Source organism: Oncorhynchus clarkii, chromosome 10, assembly GCF_045791955.1.
Source record: "Oncorhynchus clarkii lewisi isolate Uvic-CL-2024 chromosome 10, UVic_Ocla_1.0, whole genome shotgun sequence".
NCBI classification, from domain to species: domain Eukaryota; kingdom Metazoa; phylum Chordata; class Actinopteri; order Salmoniformes; family Salmonidae; genus Oncorhynchus; species Oncorhynchus clarkii.
Window position 1 is genome coordinate 75828587 of NC_092156.1, and position 16376 is coordinate 75844962.

Sequence of the window (16376 nt, forward strand, 5' to 3'; positions counted from 1 at the left end):
TATTCTAAATCCACATGGAAATTGAAAAAAAAAATAATTCTGCGTTTAATTAGCAACAGCGGACTGTCGTTCCTTCACGTGTTGCAAATACTTTCAACTGACAACAATATTTGGACAGCTATATTCTAGTTCCACGAGGCAAATTAATTGACATGGTAGGATCGTCCAAGATTTAAACTCGGATTTTCGGATTCAGAGTCCTGAGTGATAACCTTTACAGCATAGAACCCTGTACTCAATACTCTGTGACGGGTTCAGATTTTACTGTCCTTGGTTCACCGGAAAAACAGATCAAATATTGTCTGGCCAGAAACGGTATCAACTACCAGGCACTCATAGTATGCATTTACCGTAGGCTAGCCATTCGTGCGTAACCAGAGTGCTTATCGACTCCCACCCACTTGTTTCTTTCACTCACAACTATTTTAAAGTTGACACTGCAAAATCAAGGTAGGTCCTACCGAGATTTGAACTCGGATCGCAGGATTCAGAGTCCTGAGTGCTAACCATTACACCATAGAACCGTTTCTTTCACACTATTTTAAAGTTGACAAGGGAGGAGTGTGTCACTGCAAAATCAAGGTAGGTCCTACCGAGATTTGAACTCGGATCGCAGGATTCAGAGTCCTGAGTGCTAACCATTACACCATAGAACCCTATACAGAGTAATTACTGTAGACTTCTGATTTTCCTGTCATTTGTACACCGGATAAACAGCAGATTATGAGATTATTGTTTGGCCATGTGAATAATTCAGCACAAAAAATAGGAAGGTTCTACCGAGATTTGAACTCGGATCACTGGATTCAAAGTCCAGAGTGCTAACCATTACACCATAGAACCATATTCTAAATCCACATGGAAATTGAAAAAAAATAATTCTGCGTTTAATTAGCAACAGTGGACTGTCGTTCCTTCACGTGTTGCAAATACTTTCAACTGACAACAATATTTGGACAGCTATATTCTAGTTCCACGAGGCAAATTAATTGACATGGTAGGATCGTCCAAGATTTAAACTTGGATTGTAGGATTCAGAGTCCTGAGTGATATCCTTTACAGCATAGAACCCTGTACTCAATACTCTGTGACGGGTTCAGATTTTACTGTCCTTGGTTCACCGGAAAAACAGATCAAATATTGTCTGGCCAGAAACGGTATCAACTACCAGGCACTCATAGTATGCATTTACCGTAGGCTAGCCATTCGTGCGTAACCAGAGTGCTTATCGACTCCCACCCACTTGTTTCTTTCACTCACAACTATTTTAAAGTTGACAAGGGAGGAGTGTGTCACTGCAAAATCTAGGTAGGTCCTACCGAGATTTGAACTCAGATCGCAGGATTCAGAGTCCTGAGTGCTAACCATTACACCATAGAACCCTATACAGAGTAATTATTGTAGACTTCCGATTTTCATGTCATTTGTACACCGGATAAACAGCAGATTATGAGATTATTGGTTGGCCATGTGAATAATTCAGCACAAAAAATATGAAGGTTCTACCGAGATTTGAACTCGGATCACTGGATTCAAAGTCCAGAGTGCTAAACATTACACCATAGAACCATATTCTAAATCCACATTGAAATTGAAAAAAAAAATAATTCTGCGTTTAATTAGCAACAGCGGACTGTCGTTCCTTCACGTGTTGCAAATACTTTCAACTGACAACAATATTTGGACAGCTATATTCTAGTTCCACGAGGCAAATTAATTGACATGGTAGGATCGTCCAAGATTTAAACTCGGATTGTAGGATTCAGAGAGATAACCTTTACAGCATAGAACCCTGTACTCAATACTCTGTGACAGGTTCAGATTTTACTGTCCTTGGTTCACCGGAAAAACAGATCAAATATTGTCTGGCCAGAAACGGTATCAACTACCAGGCACTCATAGTATGCATTTACCGTAGGCTAGCCATTTGTGCGTAACAAGAGTGCTTATCGACTCCCACCCACTTGTGTCTTTCATGCACAACTATTTTAAAGTTGACAAGGGAGGAGTGTGTCACTGCAAAATCAAGGTAGGTCCTACTAAGATTTGAACTCGGATCGCAGGATTCAGAGTCCTGAGTGCTAACCATTACACCATAGAACCCTATACAGAGTCATTATTGTAGACTTCCGATTTTCATGTCATTTGTACACCGGATAAACAGCAGATTATGAGATTATTGGTTGGCCATGTGAATAATTCAGCACAAAAAATACGAAGGTTCTACCGAGATTTGAACTCGGATCACTGGATTCAAAGTCCAGAGTGCTAACCATTAAACCATAGAACCATATTCTAAATCCACATTGAAATTGAAAAAAAAAATAATTCTGCGTTTAATTAGCAACAGCGGACTGTCGTTCCTTCACGTGTTGCAAATACTTTCAACTGACAACAATATTTGGACAGCTATATTCTAGTTCCACGAGGCAAATTAATTGACATGGTAGGATCGTCCAAGATTTAAACTCGGATTGTAGGATTCAGAGAGATAACCTTTACAGCATAGAACCCTGTACTCAATACTCTGTGACAGGTTCAGATTTTACTGTCCTTGGTTCACCGGAAAAACAGATCAAATATTGTCTGGCCAGAAACGGTATCAACTACCAGGCACTCATAGTATGCATTTACCGTAGGCTAGCCATTCGTGCGTAACAAGAGTGCTTATCGACTCCCACCCACTTGTTTCTTTCACTCACAACTATTTTAAAGTTGACAAGGGAGTGTGTCACTGCAAAATCAAGGTAGGTCCTACCGAGATTTGAACTCGGATCGCAGGATTCAGAGTCCTGAGTGCTAACCATTACACCATAGAACCCTATACAGAGTAATTATTGTAGACTTCCGATTTTCATGTCATTTGTACACCGGATAAACAGCAGATTATGAGATTATTGGTTGGCCATGTGAATAATTCAGCACAAAAAATAGAAAGGTTCTACCGAGATTTGAACTCGGATCACTGGATTCAAAGTCCAGAGTGCTAACCATTACACCATAGAACCATATTCTAAATCCACATGGAAATTGAAAAAAAAAATAATTCTGCGTTTAATTAGCAACAGCGGACTGTCGTTCCTTCACGTGTTGCAAATACTTTCAACTGACAACAATATTTGGACAGCTATATTCTAGTTCCACGAGGCAAATTAATTGACATGGTAGGATCGTCCAAGATTTAAACTCGGATTGTAGGATTCAGAGTGATAACCTTTACAGCATAGAACCCTGTACTCAATACTCTGTGACAGGTTCAGATTTTACTGTCCTTGGTTCACCGGAAAAACAGATCAAATATTGTCTGGCCAGAAACGGTATCAACTACCAGGCACTCATAGTATGCATTTACCGTAGGCTAGCCATTCGTGCGTAACAAGAGTGCTTATCGACTCCCACCCACTTGTGTCTTTCACGCACAACTATTTTAAAGTTGACAAGGGAGGAGTGTGTCACTGCAAAATCAAGGTAGGTCCTACCGAGATTTGAACTCGGATCGCAGGATTCAGAGTCCTGAGTGCTAACCATTACACCATAGAACCCTATACAGAGTAATTATTGTAGACTTCCGATTTTCATGTCATTTGTACACCGGATAAACAGCAGATTATGAGATTATTGGTTGGCCATGTGAATAATTCAGCACAAAAAATACGAAGGTTCTACCGAGATTTGAACTCGGATCACTGGATTCAAAGTCCAGAGTGCTAAACATTACACCATAGAACCATATTCTAAATCCACATTGAAATTGAAAAAAAAAATAATTCTGCGTTTAATTAGCAACAGCGGACTGTCGTTCCTTCACGTGTTGCAAATACTTTCAACTGACAACAATATTTGGACAGCTATATTCTAGTTCCACGAGGCAAATTAATTGACATGGTAGGATCGTCCAAGATTTAAACTCGGATTGTAGGATTCAGAGTGATAACCTTTACAGCATAGAACCCTGTACTCAATACTCTGTGACAGGTTCAGATTTTACTGTCCTTGGTTCACCGGAAAAACAGATCAAATATTGTCTGGCCAGAAACGGTATCAACTACCAGGCACTCATAGTATGCATTTACCGTAGGCTAGCCATTCGTGCGTAACAAGAGTGCTTATCGACTCCCACCCACTTGTGTCTTTCACGCACAACTATTTTAAAGTTGACAAGGGAGGAGTGTGTCACTGCAAAATCAAGGTAGGTCCTACCGAGATTTGAACTCGGATCGCAGGATTCAGAGTCCTGAGTGCTAACCATTACACCATAGAACCCTATACAGAGTAATTATTGTAGACTTCCGATTTTCATGTCATTTGTACACCGGATAAACAGCAGATTATGAGATTATTGGTTGGCCATGTGAATAATTCAGCACAAAAAATACGAAGGTTCTACCGAGATTTGAACTCGGATCACTGGATTCAAAGTCCAGAGTGCTAACCATTACACCATAGAACCATATTCTAAATCCACATTGAAATTGAAAAAAATAATAATTCTGCGTTTAATTAGCAACAGCGGACTGTCGTTCCTTCACGTGTTGCAAATACTTTCAACTGACAACAATATTTGGACAGCTATATTCTAGTTCCACGAGGCAAATTAATTGACATGGTAGGATCGTCCAAGATTTAAACTCGGATTGTAGGATTCAGAGTGATAACCTTTACAGCATAGAACCCTGTACTCAATACTCTGTGACAGAAACGGTATCAACTCTGTGACAGAAACGGTATCAACTACCAGGCACTCATAGTATGCATTTACCGTAGGCTAGCCATTCGTGCGTAACAAGAGTGCTTATCGACTCCCAGCCACTTGTGTCTTTCACGCACAACTATTTTAAAGTTGACAAGGGAGGAGTGTGTCACTGCAAAATCAAGGTAGGTCCTACCGAGATTTGAACTCGGATCGCAGGATTCAGAGTCCTGAGTGCTAACCATTACACCATAGAACCCTATACAGAGTAATTATTGTAGACTTCCGATTTTCATGTCATTTGTACACCGGATAAACAGCAGATTATGAGATTATTGGTTGGCCATGTGAATAATTCAGCACAAAAAATAGAAAGGTTCTACCGAGATTTGAACTCCGATCACTGGATTCAAAGTCCAGAGTGCTAACCATTACACCATAGAACCATATTCTAAATCCACACGGAAATTGGAAAAAATAATAATAATATGTGTTTAAATTAGCAACGTGTTTGAAATATGTGGATTTCCAAGTGGATGCATGGTAGGGTAGCCCAGTTGATACCGTTTCTGGCCCAAAAATATTTATCTGTTTTTCCGGTGAACCAAGGACAGTAAAATCTGAACCCTTCACAGAGTATTGAGTACAGGGTTCTATGCTGTAAAGGTTAAACAAATGGGTGGGAGTCAATAAGCACTCTTGTTACGCACGAATGGCTAGCCAACGGTAAATGCATACTATGAGTTCCTGTTAAGTTTTTTTAATTGAAAACTTGCAGCCCCACAAAGAACTGAAAATGTTTCATATTTTGTTCACACTCATCACATCATTCGTGTTGGAAATATGTGGATTTCCAAGTGGATGCATGGTAGGGTAGCCCAGTTGATACCGGTACATGGCAGGGTAGCCCAGTTGATACCGGTACATGGCAGGGTAGCCCAGTTGATACCGGTACATGGCAGGGTAGCCCAGTTGATACCGGTACATGGCAGGGTAGCCCAGTTGATACCGGTACATGGCAGGGTAGCCCAGTTGATACCGGTACATGGCAGGGTAGCCCAGTTGATACCGGTACATGGCAGGGTAGCCCAGTTGATACCGGTACATGGCAGGGTAGCCCAGTTGATACCGGTACATGGCAGGGTAGCCCAGTTGATACCGGTACATGGCAGAAAATACTTTCTGTGTTTCCGGGGGAACCAAGGACAGTAAAATCTGAACCCTTCAGAAGAGTATTCAAGTCTCAGGAGGCCATACCAGGTGACATAATCCTCTTCTGTTAAATAGAATATTGCTGTCCAAACGAAGGATGGTTTCAGTTGCAAGTCATTCCTACACATTGAAGGGCTGACATTCTACATTTGGTAATATTCTCATCGACGGGGTTGTAGCGGAGCAGCTTGAAGAGCTTCAAGTTCCTTGGCGTCCACATCACCAACAAACTAACATGGTTCAAGCACACCAAGACAGTCGTGGAGAGGGCACGGTAAAACCTGTCCCGCTCAGGAGAGGATGGATTTGGCCTGGATCCACAAAAGGTTCTACAGCTGCACCAACGAGAGCATCCTGACGGGTTGCATCACTGCCTGGTATGGCAACTGCTCAGCCTCCGACCGCAAGGCCCGACAGAAGGTAGTGCGTACGGCCCAGTACATAAATGGGGCAAAGCTTCCTGCCATCTCGGGCTTCTCCTGGCTGGCTCAGCTGATGTTCAATAAGGGATGGCTGCCTGAGAGGTGGGATGTGTTCTGTGTGAAGTCACAAGGAGGCGCCAGAGAGATAAAAAAAGGTGGAGATAGAGGAAGAGGAGGTAGAGGAGTAGGAGGTGGAGGAAGAGGAGGTAGAGGAGTAGGAGGTGGAGGAAGAGGAGGTAGAGGAGTAGGAGGTGGAGGAAGAGGAGGTAGAGGAGTAGGAGGTGGAGGAAGAGGAGGTAGAGGAGTAGGAGGTGAAGGAAGAGGAGGTAGAGGAGTAGGAGGTGGAGGAAGAGGACGGTAGAGGAGTAGGAGGTGGAGGTAGAGGAGTAGGAGGTGGAGGAAGAGGAGGTAGAGGAGTAGGAGGTGGAGGAAGAGGAGGTAGAGGAGTAGGAGGTGGAAGAGGAGGTAGAGGAGTAGGAGGTGGAAGAGGAGGTAGAGGAGTAGGAGGTGGAAGAGGAGGTAGAGGAGTAGGAGGTGGAGGAAGAGGAGGTAGAGGAGTAGGAGGTGGAGGAAGAGGAGGTAGAGGAGTAGGAGGTGGAGGAAGAGGAGGTAGAGGAGTAGGAGGTGGAGGAAGAGGACGGTAGAGGAGTAGGAGGTGGAGGAAGAGGACGGTAGAGGAGTAGGAGGTGGAGGAAGAGGAGGTAGAGGAGTAGGAGGTGGAGGAAGAGGAGGTGGTGTAATGGTGTAATGGTTAGCACTCTGTACTTTGAATCCAGTGATCAGAGTTCAAATCTCAGTAGAACCTTCCTATTTTTTTGTGCTGAATTATTCACATGGCCAACCAATAATCTCATAATCTGCTGTTTATCCGGTGTACAAATGACAGGAAAATCGGAAGTCTACAATAATCATTCTGTATAGGGTTTTATGGTGTAATGGTTAGCACTCAGGACTCTGAATCCTGCAATCCGAGTTCAAATCTTGGTAGGACCTACCTTGATTTTGCAGTGACACACTCCTCCCCTGTCAACTTTAAAATAGTGGTGTGTGAAAGAAACAAATGGGTGGGAGTCAATAAGCACTCTTGTTACGCACGAATGGCTAGCCAACGGTAAATGCATACTATGAGTTCCTGTTAAGTTTTTTTAATTGAAAACTTGCAGCCCCACAAAGAACTGAAAATGTTTCATATTTTGTTCACACTCATCACATCATTCGTGTTGGAAATATGTGGATTTCCAAGTGGATGCATGGTAGGGTAGCCCAGTTGATACCGGTACATGGCAGGGTAGCCCAGTTGATACCGGTACATGGCAGGGTAGCCCAGTTGATACCGGTACATGGCAGGGTAGCCCAGTTGATACCGGTACATGGCAGGGTAGCCCAGTTGATACCGGTACATGGCAGGGTAGCCCAGTTGATACCGGTACATGGCAAGGTAGCCCAGTTGATACCGGTACATGGCAGGGTAGCCCAGTTGATACCGGTACATGGCAGGGTAGCCCAGTTGATACCGGTACATGGCAGGGTAGCCCAGTTGATACCGGTACATGGCAGGGTAGCCCAGTTGATACCGGTACATGGCAGGGTAGCCCAGTTGATACCGGTACATGGCAGAAAATACTTTCTGTGTTTCCGGGGGAACCAAGGACAGTAAAATCTGAACCCTTCAGAAGAGTATTCAAGTCTCAGGAGGCCATACCAGGTGACATAATCCTCTTCTGTTAAATAGAATATTGCTGTCCAAACGAAGGATGGTTTCAGTTGCAAGTCATTGCTACACATTGAAGGGCTGACATTCTATATTTGGTAATATTCTCATCGACGGGGTTGTAGCGGAGCAGCTTGAAGAGCTTCAAGTTCCTTGGCGTCCACATCACCAACAAACTAACATGGTTCAAGCACACCAAGACAGTCGTGGAGAGGGCACGGTAAAACCTGTCCCGCTCAGGAGAGGATGGATTTGGCCTGGATCCACAAAAGGTTCTACAGCTGCACCAACGAGAGCATCCTGACGGGTTGCATCACTGCCTGGTATGGCAACTGCTCAGCCTCCGACCGCAAGGCCCGACAGAAGGTAGTGCGTACGGCCCAGTACATAAATGGGGCAAAGCTTCCTGCCATCTCGGGCTTCTCCTGGCTGGCTCAGCTGATGTTCAATAAGGGCTGGCTGCCTGAGAGGTGGGATGTGTTCTGTGTGAAGTCACAAGGAGGCGCCAGAGAGATAAAAAAAGGTGGAGATAGAGGAAGAGGAGGTAGAGGAGTAGGAGGTGGAGGAAGAGGAGGTAGAGGAGTAGGAGGTGGAGGAAGAGGAGGTAGAGGAGTAGGAGGTGGAGGAAGAGGAGGTAGAGGAGTAGGAGGTGAAGGAAGAGGAGGTAGAGGAGTAGGAGGTGGAGGAAGAGGAGGTAGAGGAGTAGGAGGTGGAGGAAGAGGAGGTAGAGGAGTAGGAGGTGGAGGAAGAGGACGGTAGAGGAGTAGGAGGTGGAGGAAGAGGAGGTAGAGGAGTAGGAGATGGAGGAAGAGGAGGTAGAGGAGTAGGAGGTGGAGGAAGAGGAGGTAGAGGAGTAGGAGGTGGAAGAGGAGGTAGAGGAGTAGGAGGTGGAGGAAGAGGAGGTAGAGGAGTAGGAGGTGGAGGAAGAGGAGGTAGAGGAGTAGGAGGTGGAGGAAGAGGAGGTAGAGGAGTAGGAGGTGGAGGAAGAGGAGGTAGAGGAGTAGGAGGTGGAGGAAGAGGACGGTAGAGGAGTAGGAGGTGGAGGAAGAGGAGGTAGAGGAGTAGGAGGTGGAGGAAGAGGAGGTAGAGGAGTAGGAGGTGGAGGAAGAGGAGGTAGAGGAGTAGGAGGTGGAGGAAGAGGAGGTAGAGGAGTAGGAGGTGGATGAAGAGGAGGTAGAGGAGTAGGAGGTGGAGGAAGAGGAGGTAGAGGAGTAGGAGGTGGAGGAAGAGGAGGTAGAGGAGTAGGAGGTGGAGGAAGAGGACGGTAGAGGAGTAGGAGGTGGAGGAAGAGGAGGTAGAGGAGTAGGAGGTGGAGGAAGAGGAGGTAGAGGAGTAGGAGGTGGAGGTAGAGGAGTAGGAGGTAGAGGAAGAGGAGGTAGAGGAGTAGGAGGTGGAGGAAGAGGAGGTAGAGGAGTAGGAGGTGGAGGAAGAGGAGGTAGAGGAGTAGGAGGTGGAGGAAGAGGAGGTAGAGGAGTAGGAGGTGGAGGAAGAGGACGTGTTGTTATATGTGTTGTTTATTGGACAGGATAGAGACAGAATGGAAAGAGGACATTGTCCAATGAACATGCTTTTTAGTCTAGTTGAAAGCTTAATTATCTGTCTCTGGGAAATCCTATAACGTGAGTCATTAGGGGGGTGAAAATAAGATCTGACCCCATATCAGTGGTTAGGGTAGACTTTTAGCCTACCTGCGCTTTATTTTATATTGAACGTTAAGTCATGCTTAACTGAGCTACTGATGAACTATATTGTAAACGTAATGGTCTTGTGATATGTCACTTTCTCTCAATATGGGGAAATGTTCTGTACAACTTGATCCTTGTTGGTAAAGTGTTTTATTAGGTTAAGTATTTTGTATTAAATACATTTTAAATTAAACTATTAATTAAACGGTGATTTTGTATTTCTTGAAAATAGTAACGGAGTGAAAATGTAAGGTAAACTATAGTCAGCGTGTGTAGATGGATGATGGCAATCAGCTCCACCGTTCCTCACTAGAGTCTGAGAGCATTGATCTGGATAAATGGTTCATCTACTGGTATAGGCTTGTCCAACAAGAATTCACTACCACATACTTGCTAAACCAGAGCAGAGCTCTTCACAAGTATCATAAAGCACCTAAAAAACAGGTTTCATTCTTGAACAGCAGTGAACATGCTAACATTAGACAGAGCCGTAGTTGGGGCATCAAATCAAATCAAACTTTATTTGTCACATGCGCCGAACACAACAGGTGTAGACCTTACAGTGAAATGCTTACTTACGAGCCCCTTAACCAACATTGCAGTTTAAAAAAAATACAGATAAGAATAAGAGATAAAAGTAACAAATAATTAAAGAAATAACAATCTCTCTCATGGTGTTGGGGGTGATGGTGTTTAGTTGGAGTGTCTGACAGTGTCAGGGTTGATGGTGCTTGTTTTGGGTGTCTGACGGTGTTGGGGCTGATGGTGTTTAGTTGGGGTGTCTGACAGTGTTGGGGGTGATGGTGTTTAGTTGGGGTGTCTGACAGTGTTTGGGTGATGGTGTTTAGTTGGGGTGTCTGACAGTGTTGGGGTGATGGTGTTTAGTTGGGGTGTCTGACAGTGTTGGGGTGATGGTGTTTAGTTGGGGTGTCTGACAGTGTTGGGGGTGACGGTGTTTAGTTGGGGTGTCTGACAGTGTTTTGGTGATGGTGTTAGTTGGGGTGTTTGACAGTGTTGGGGTGTCTGACAGTGTTGAGGTGAAGATGTTGAGTTGGGATGTCTGACAGTGTTGGGGTGATGGTGTTTAGTTGGGTGTCTGACAGTGTTGGGGTGATGGTGTTTAGTTGGGTGTCTGACAGTGTTGGGGTGATGGTGTTTAGTTGGGGTGTCTGACATGTTGTTGGGGGTGATGGGGTGTCTGACAGTGTTGGGGTGATGGTGTTGAGTTGGGGTGTCTGACAGTGTTGTTGGAGGTGATGGTGTTTAGTTGGGGTGTCTGACAGTGTCAGGGTTGATGGTGTTATTTGGGGTGTCTGACATGTTGGGATGATGTTGTTATGTGGGGTGTCTGATATGTTGGGATGATGTTGTTATGTGGGGTGTCTGACAGTGTTGGGGTGATGGTGTTTAGTTGGGGTGTCTGACAGTGTTGGGCTGATGGTGTTTATTTGGGGTATCTGACAGTGTTGGGGGTGATTGTGTTATTTGGGGTATCTGACAGTGTTGGGGGTGATGGTGTTATTTGGGGTGTCTGACAGTGTTGGGGGTGACGGTGTTTAGTTGGGGTGTCTGACAGTGTTTTGGTGATGGTGTTAGTTGGGGTGTTTGACAGTGTTGGGGTGTCTGACAGTGTTGAGGTGAAGATGTTGAGTTGGGATGTCTGACAGTGTTGGGGTGATGGTGTTTAGTTGGGTGTCTGACAGTGTTGGGGTGATGGTGTTTAGTTGGGTGTCTGACAGTGTTGGGGTGATGGCGTTTAGTTGGGGTGTCTGACATGTTGTTGGGGGTGATGGGGTGTCTGACAGTGTTGGGGTGATGGTGTTGAGTTGGGGTGTCTGACAGTGTTGTTGGGGGTGATGGTGTTTAGTTGGGGTGTCTGACAGTGTCAGGGTTGATGGTGTTATTTGGGGTGTCTGACATGTTGGGATGATGTTGTTATGTGGGGTGTCTGATATGTTGGGATGATGTTGTTATGTGGGGTGTCTGACAGTGTTGGGGTGATGGTGTTTAGTTGGGGTGTCTGACAGTGTTGGGCTGATGGTGTTTATTTGGGGTATCTGACAGTGTTGGGGGTGATTGTGTTATTTGGGGTATCTGACAGTGTTGGGGGTGATGGTGTTATTTGGGGTGTCTGACAGTGTTGGGGGTGATGGTGTTTATTTGGATAGTCTGACATATTGTTGGGGTGATGGTGTTTAGTTGGGGTGTCTGACATGTTGTTGGGGTGATGGTGTTATTTGGGGTATCTGACAGTGTTGGGGTGATAGTGTTTAGTTGGGGTGTCTGACATGTTGTTGGGGTGATGGTGTTTAGTTGGGGTGTCTGACATGTTGTTGGGGTGATGGTGCTATTTGGGGTGATGGTGTTTAGTTGGGGTGTCTGACAGTGTTGGGGTGATAGTGTTTAGTTGGGGTGTCTGACATGTTGTTGGGGTGATGGTGTTTAGTTGGGGTGTCTGACATGTCATTGGGGTGATGGTGTTGAGTTGGGGTGTCTGACAGTGTCAGGGTTGATGGTGCTTGTTTTGGGTGTCTGACGGTGTTGGGGCTGATGGTGTTTAGTTGGGGTGTCTGACAGTGTTGGGGGTGATGGTGTTTAGTTGGGGTGTCTGACAGTGTTTGGGTGATGGTGTTTAGTTGGGGTGTCTGACAGTGTTTGGGTGATGGTGTTTAGTTCAATGCAGTTTAAAAAAAATACAGATAAGAATAAGAGATAAAAGTAACAAATAATTAAAGAGAAGCAGTGAAATAACAATCTCTCTCATGGTGTTGGGGGTGATGGTGTTTAGTTGGAGTGTCTGACAGTGTCAGGGTTGATGGTGCTTGTTTTGGGTGTCTGACGGTGTTGGGGCTGATGGTGTTTAGTTGGGGTGTCTGACAGTGTTGGGGGTGATGGTGTTTAGTTGGGGTGTCTGACAGCGTTTGGGTGATGGTGTTTAGTTGGGGTGTCTGACAGTGTTGGGGTGATGGTGTTTAGTTGGGGTGTCTGACAGTGTTGGGGTGATGGTGTTTAGTTGGGGTGTCTGACAGTGTTGGGGGTGACGGTGTTTAGTTGGGGTGTCTGACAGTGTTTTGGTGATGGTGTTAGTTGGGGTGTCTGACAGTGTTGGGGTGTCATGCAGTGTTGAAGTGAAGATGTTGAGTTGGGATGTCTGACAGTGTTGGGGTGATGGTGTTTAGTTGGGTGTCTGACAGTGTTGGGGTGATGGTGTTTAGTTGGGTGTCTGACAGTGTTGGGGTGATGGTGTTTAGTTGGGGTGTCTGACATGTTGTTGGGGGTGATGGGGTGTCTGACAGTGTTGGGGTGATGGTGTTGAGTTGGGGTGTCTGACAGTGTTGTTGGAGGTGATGGTGTTTAGTTGGGGTGTCTGACAGTGTCAGGGTTGATGGTGTTATTTGGGGTGTCTGACATGTTGGGATGATGTTGTTATGTGGGGTGTCTGATATGTTGGGATGATGTTGTTATGTGGGGTGTCTGACAGTGTTGGGGTGATGGTGTTTATTTGGGGTGTCTGACAGTGTTGGGCTGATGGTGTTTATTTGGGGTATCTGACAGTGTTGGGGGTGATGGTGTTATTTGGGGTATCTGACAGTGTTGGGTGTGATGGTGTTATTTGGGGTATCTGACAGTGTTGGGGGTGATGGTGTTATTTGGGGTATCTGACAGTGTTGGGGGTGATGGTGTTATTTGGGGTATCTGACAGTGTTGGGATGATGTTGTTATGTGGGGTGTCTGATATGTTGGGATGATGTTGTTATGTGGGGTGTCTGACAGTGTTGGGGTGATGGTGTTTAGTTGGGGTGTCTGACAGTGTTGGGCTGATGGTGTTTATTTGGGGTATCTGACAGTGTTGGGGGTGATGGTGTTATTTGGGGTATCTGACAGTGTTGGGTGTGATGGTGTTATTTGGGGTATCTGACAGTGTTGGGGGTGATGGTGTTATTTGGGGTATCTGACAGTGTTGGGTGTGATGGTGTTATTTGGGGTGTCTGACAGTGTTGGGGGTGATGGTGTTTATTTGGATAGTCTGACATGTTGTTGGGGTGATGGTGTTTAGTTGGGGTGTCTGACATGTTGTTGGGGTGATGGTGTTATTTGGGGTATCTGACAGTGTTGGGGTGATAGTGTTTAGTTGGGGTGTCTGACATGTTATTTTACTGCAAAAGCCAAGCAGGTTCTAGCTAATATTACCTCAATTACCTCGACTAACTTGTACCCTCTACACATTGACTTGTTACTGGTACCACCTGTATATAGCCTCGTTATTGTTATTTTATTGTGCTAATAAAAAATAAAAACTTTATTCTGTAAATATTTTCTCAACTGTAAGTAAGCATTTCACTGTGATGTCTACACCTGTTGTATTCAGCATTTCACTGTGATGTCTACACCTGTTGTATTCAGCATTTCACTGTGATGTCTACACCTGTTGTATTCAGCATTTCACTGTGATGTCTACACCTGTTGTATTCAGCATTTCACTGTGATGTCTACACCTGTTGTATTCGACGCATGTGACCAATACAATGAGATTTTTACAGAGATTTGAACATGGATCAGTGGATTCAATGTCCAGAGAGATAACCGTTACATAGACCCTGATACTGATGACAGAGAGATAACCGTTACATAGACCCTGATACTGATGACAGAGAGATAACCGTTACATAGACCCTGATACTGATGACAGAGATAACCGTTACATAGACCCTGATACTGATGACAGAGAGATAACCGTTACATAGACCCTGATACTGATGACAGAGAGATAACCGTTACATAGACCCTGATACTGATGACAGAGATAACCGTTACATAGACCCTGATACTGATGACAGAGAGATAACCGTTACATAGACCCTGATACTGATGACAGAGAGATAACCGTTACATAGACCCTGATACTGATGACAGAGAGATAACCGTTACATAGACCCTGATACTGATGACAGAGAGATAACCGTTACATAGACCCTGATACTGATGACAGCTGGGAAGTGGACAGATCCCTGGTTCACCAGAGACACAGCAGAGCCAAGTTCCCTTGGCCCGGTACGGTTGTTGAACCTACGACCTTGGCTTCGTCATATTGTTTTCATGTATGTTGTTATTATAGTACAAACTAAAGTTGTTTTGGATTCTCCCACTCTAGTCTAAATAATAATTGAAAAGCCTCTCTCGTTCCCTCTTTTTCTCTCTCTCCTTCCCTCTCTCCTTCCCTCTCTCCTTCCCTCTCTCCTTCTCTCTCGTTCCCTCTTTTTCTCTCTCTCCTTCCCTCTCTCCTTCCCTCTCTCCTTCTCTCTCGTTCCCTCTTTTTCTCTCTCTCCTTCCCTCTCTCCTTCCCTCTCTCCTTCTCTCTCGTTCCCTCTTTTTCTCTCTCTCCTTCCCTCTCTCCTTCCCTCTCTCCTTCTCTCTCGTTCCCTCTTTTTCTCTCTCTCCTCTCTCCTTCACCTTTCAACCTGTCTCTATCACATCATGTAGATGTAGTTTAGTCTTAGCTGAGACATTATATAGAGTCAGTGATCTGTGGATGTAGTTTAGTCTTAGTATTGCCACAAAGCATATATGCACTTCATAAGCCATGGCAAAATGTTTAGAATAGCAGGGAATTTGTTTTTAAAATGCAACATTTTCTCTAAGCCTCATGGCAAAATGTGTTGAGTTGCGGGAAGTTAGCTTTAAAACAGCAACATTTTCTATCTGCCCCATGGCAAAATGTGTTGAATTGCGGTCCTGAGACCACTCCTGTTTTTAACCTTCACATAGCAAAGAAACACGAGGACAATATCACATTTGAGTAGACTTTCCGGTAAATTCCACCAACTTCTATGCCTGTGAACATGAATCTGTGAGCACCTCACTCACAGTGCTCACTGCGCCCCAGGTGCTGTCGCTGCATGAGTCATTGAAATAGAATGAATAGAAAGGGAGTCGCCATTCATGTCAACGATGGCATTATAAGTGGATTTATAAATGCACTAGATGACTATTTGGGGTGGTTTGAAGCCATCTTGGTAATCCCATCACTGTTGTAAAACTTTCATGGAAGCTAGAGAAATGCAATTTTGATGTCTAAATGTACTTTTTATCACTTTATTCTATTACAGACACCTTAACCCTGCACAGCCGGAAGAGGAACTGGCCACCCCTCAGAAACCTGGTTCCTCTCTAGGTTTCTTCCTAGGTTTTTAGCCTTTCTAGGGAGTTTTTCAAAGCCGCCGTGCTTCTACATCTGCATTGCTTGCTGTTTGGGGTTTTAGGCTGGGTTTCTGTACAGCACTTTGTGACATCGGTTGATGCAAAAAAATAAAATGTGATTGATTGAGGTATACTTTAAAACTATATTATGTGAGCTAAACATTAAAACACAAAATAAAAAAAATACGTTAAAACATTTTCCTTAAAATATCATTGTTAGAGATTACTAAAGATACTGTCCCCACTACAACAACAAAAAATACTTAAATACATGTAAATTTGTCCTTGAAACATTTGATTGAAATACTGTAGAATTCCATTTATTCCTATGGAGGACTGCTCCTTCTGGGGAGTTCCAATATGGCCGACCGGTGGCTTCAAAGCCTCTCATTGGCTAATACATAGCATCAGCAATCCAGGGTTTATATACATCATTTGAGTGTAGTCATTGGAGTTTT

At 44.6% G+C, this 16376-nt stretch overlaps 15 non-coding genes across 15 annotated transcripts; 1 reads left to right on the forward strand and 14 right to left on the reverse strand.

Annotated features, from left to right (window-relative positions):
* Positions 1–452: 452 nt before the first annotated feature.
* On the reverse strand, positions 453–524 carry trnaq-cug (transfer RNA glutamine (anticodon CUG)). The gene has a single exon. It is a non-coding gene; the product is annotated as a tRNA-Gln (tRNA).
* Positions 525–584: 60 nt separating this feature from the next.
* trnaq-cug (transfer RNA glutamine (anticodon CUG)) lies at positions 585–656 on the reverse strand. The gene has a single exon. It is a non-coding gene; the product is annotated as a tRNA-Gln (tRNA).
* Positions 657–771: 115 nt separating this feature from the next.
* On the reverse strand, positions 772–843 carry trnaq-uug (transfer RNA glutamine (anticodon UUG)). Its single transcript has one exon. It is a non-coding gene; the product is annotated as a tRNA-Gln (tRNA).
* A 467-nt stretch (positions 844–1310) lies between these two features.
* On the reverse strand, positions 1311–1382 carry trnaq-cug (transfer RNA glutamine (anticodon CUG)). Its single transcript has one exon. It is a non-coding gene; the product is annotated as a tRNA-Gln (tRNA).
* A 115-nt stretch (positions 1383–1497) lies between these two features.
* On the reverse strand, positions 1498–1569 carry trnaq-uug (transfer RNA glutamine (anticodon UUG)). Its single transcript has one exon. It is a non-coding gene; the product is annotated as a tRNA-Gln (tRNA).
* A 649-nt stretch (positions 1570–2218) lies between these two features.
* Positions 2219–2290, reverse strand: trnaq-uug (transfer RNA glutamine (anticodon UUG)). Its single transcript has one exon. It is a non-coding gene; the product is annotated as a tRNA-Gln (tRNA).
* A 459-nt stretch (positions 2291–2749) lies between these two features.
* Positions 2750–2821, reverse strand: trnaq-cug (transfer RNA glutamine (anticodon CUG)). Its single transcript has one exon. It is a non-coding gene; the product is annotated as a tRNA-Gln (tRNA).
* A 115-nt stretch (positions 2822–2936) lies between these two features.
* trnaq-uug (transfer RNA glutamine (anticodon UUG)) lies at positions 2937–3008 on the reverse strand. The gene has a single exon. It is a non-coding gene; the product is annotated as a tRNA-Gln (tRNA).
* Positions 3009–3470: 462 nt separating this feature from the next.
* Positions 3471–3542, reverse strand: trnaq-cug (transfer RNA glutamine (anticodon CUG)). Its single transcript has one exon. It is a non-coding gene; the product is annotated as a tRNA-Gln (tRNA).
* A 115-nt stretch (positions 3543–3657) lies between these two features.
* On the reverse strand, positions 3658–3729 carry trnaq-uug (transfer RNA glutamine (anticodon UUG)). The gene has a single exon. It is a non-coding gene; the product is annotated as a tRNA-Gln (tRNA).
* A 462-nt stretch (positions 3730–4191) lies between these two features.
* Positions 4192–4263, reverse strand: trnaq-cug (transfer RNA glutamine (anticodon CUG)). Its single transcript has one exon. It is a non-coding gene; the product is annotated as a tRNA-Gln (tRNA).
* A 115-nt stretch (positions 4264–4378) lies between these two features.
* Positions 4379–4450, reverse strand: trnaq-uug (transfer RNA glutamine (anticodon UUG)). The gene has a single exon. It is a non-coding gene; the product is annotated as a tRNA-Gln (tRNA).
* Positions 4451–4877: 427 nt separating this feature from the next.
* trnaq-cug (transfer RNA glutamine (anticodon CUG)) lies at positions 4878–4949 on the reverse strand. The gene has a single exon. It is a non-coding gene; the product is annotated as a tRNA-Gln (tRNA).
* A 115-nt stretch (positions 4950–5064) lies between these two features.
* trnaq-uug (transfer RNA glutamine (anticodon UUG)) lies at positions 5065–5136 on the reverse strand. The gene has a single exon. It is a non-coding gene; the product is annotated as a tRNA-Gln (tRNA).
* A 2109-nt stretch (positions 5137–7245) lies between these two features.
* trnaq-cug (transfer RNA glutamine (anticodon CUG)) lies at positions 7246–7317 on the forward strand. The gene has a single exon. It is a non-coding gene; the product is annotated as a tRNA-Gln (tRNA).
* Positions 7318–16376: the final 9059 nt, after the last annotated feature.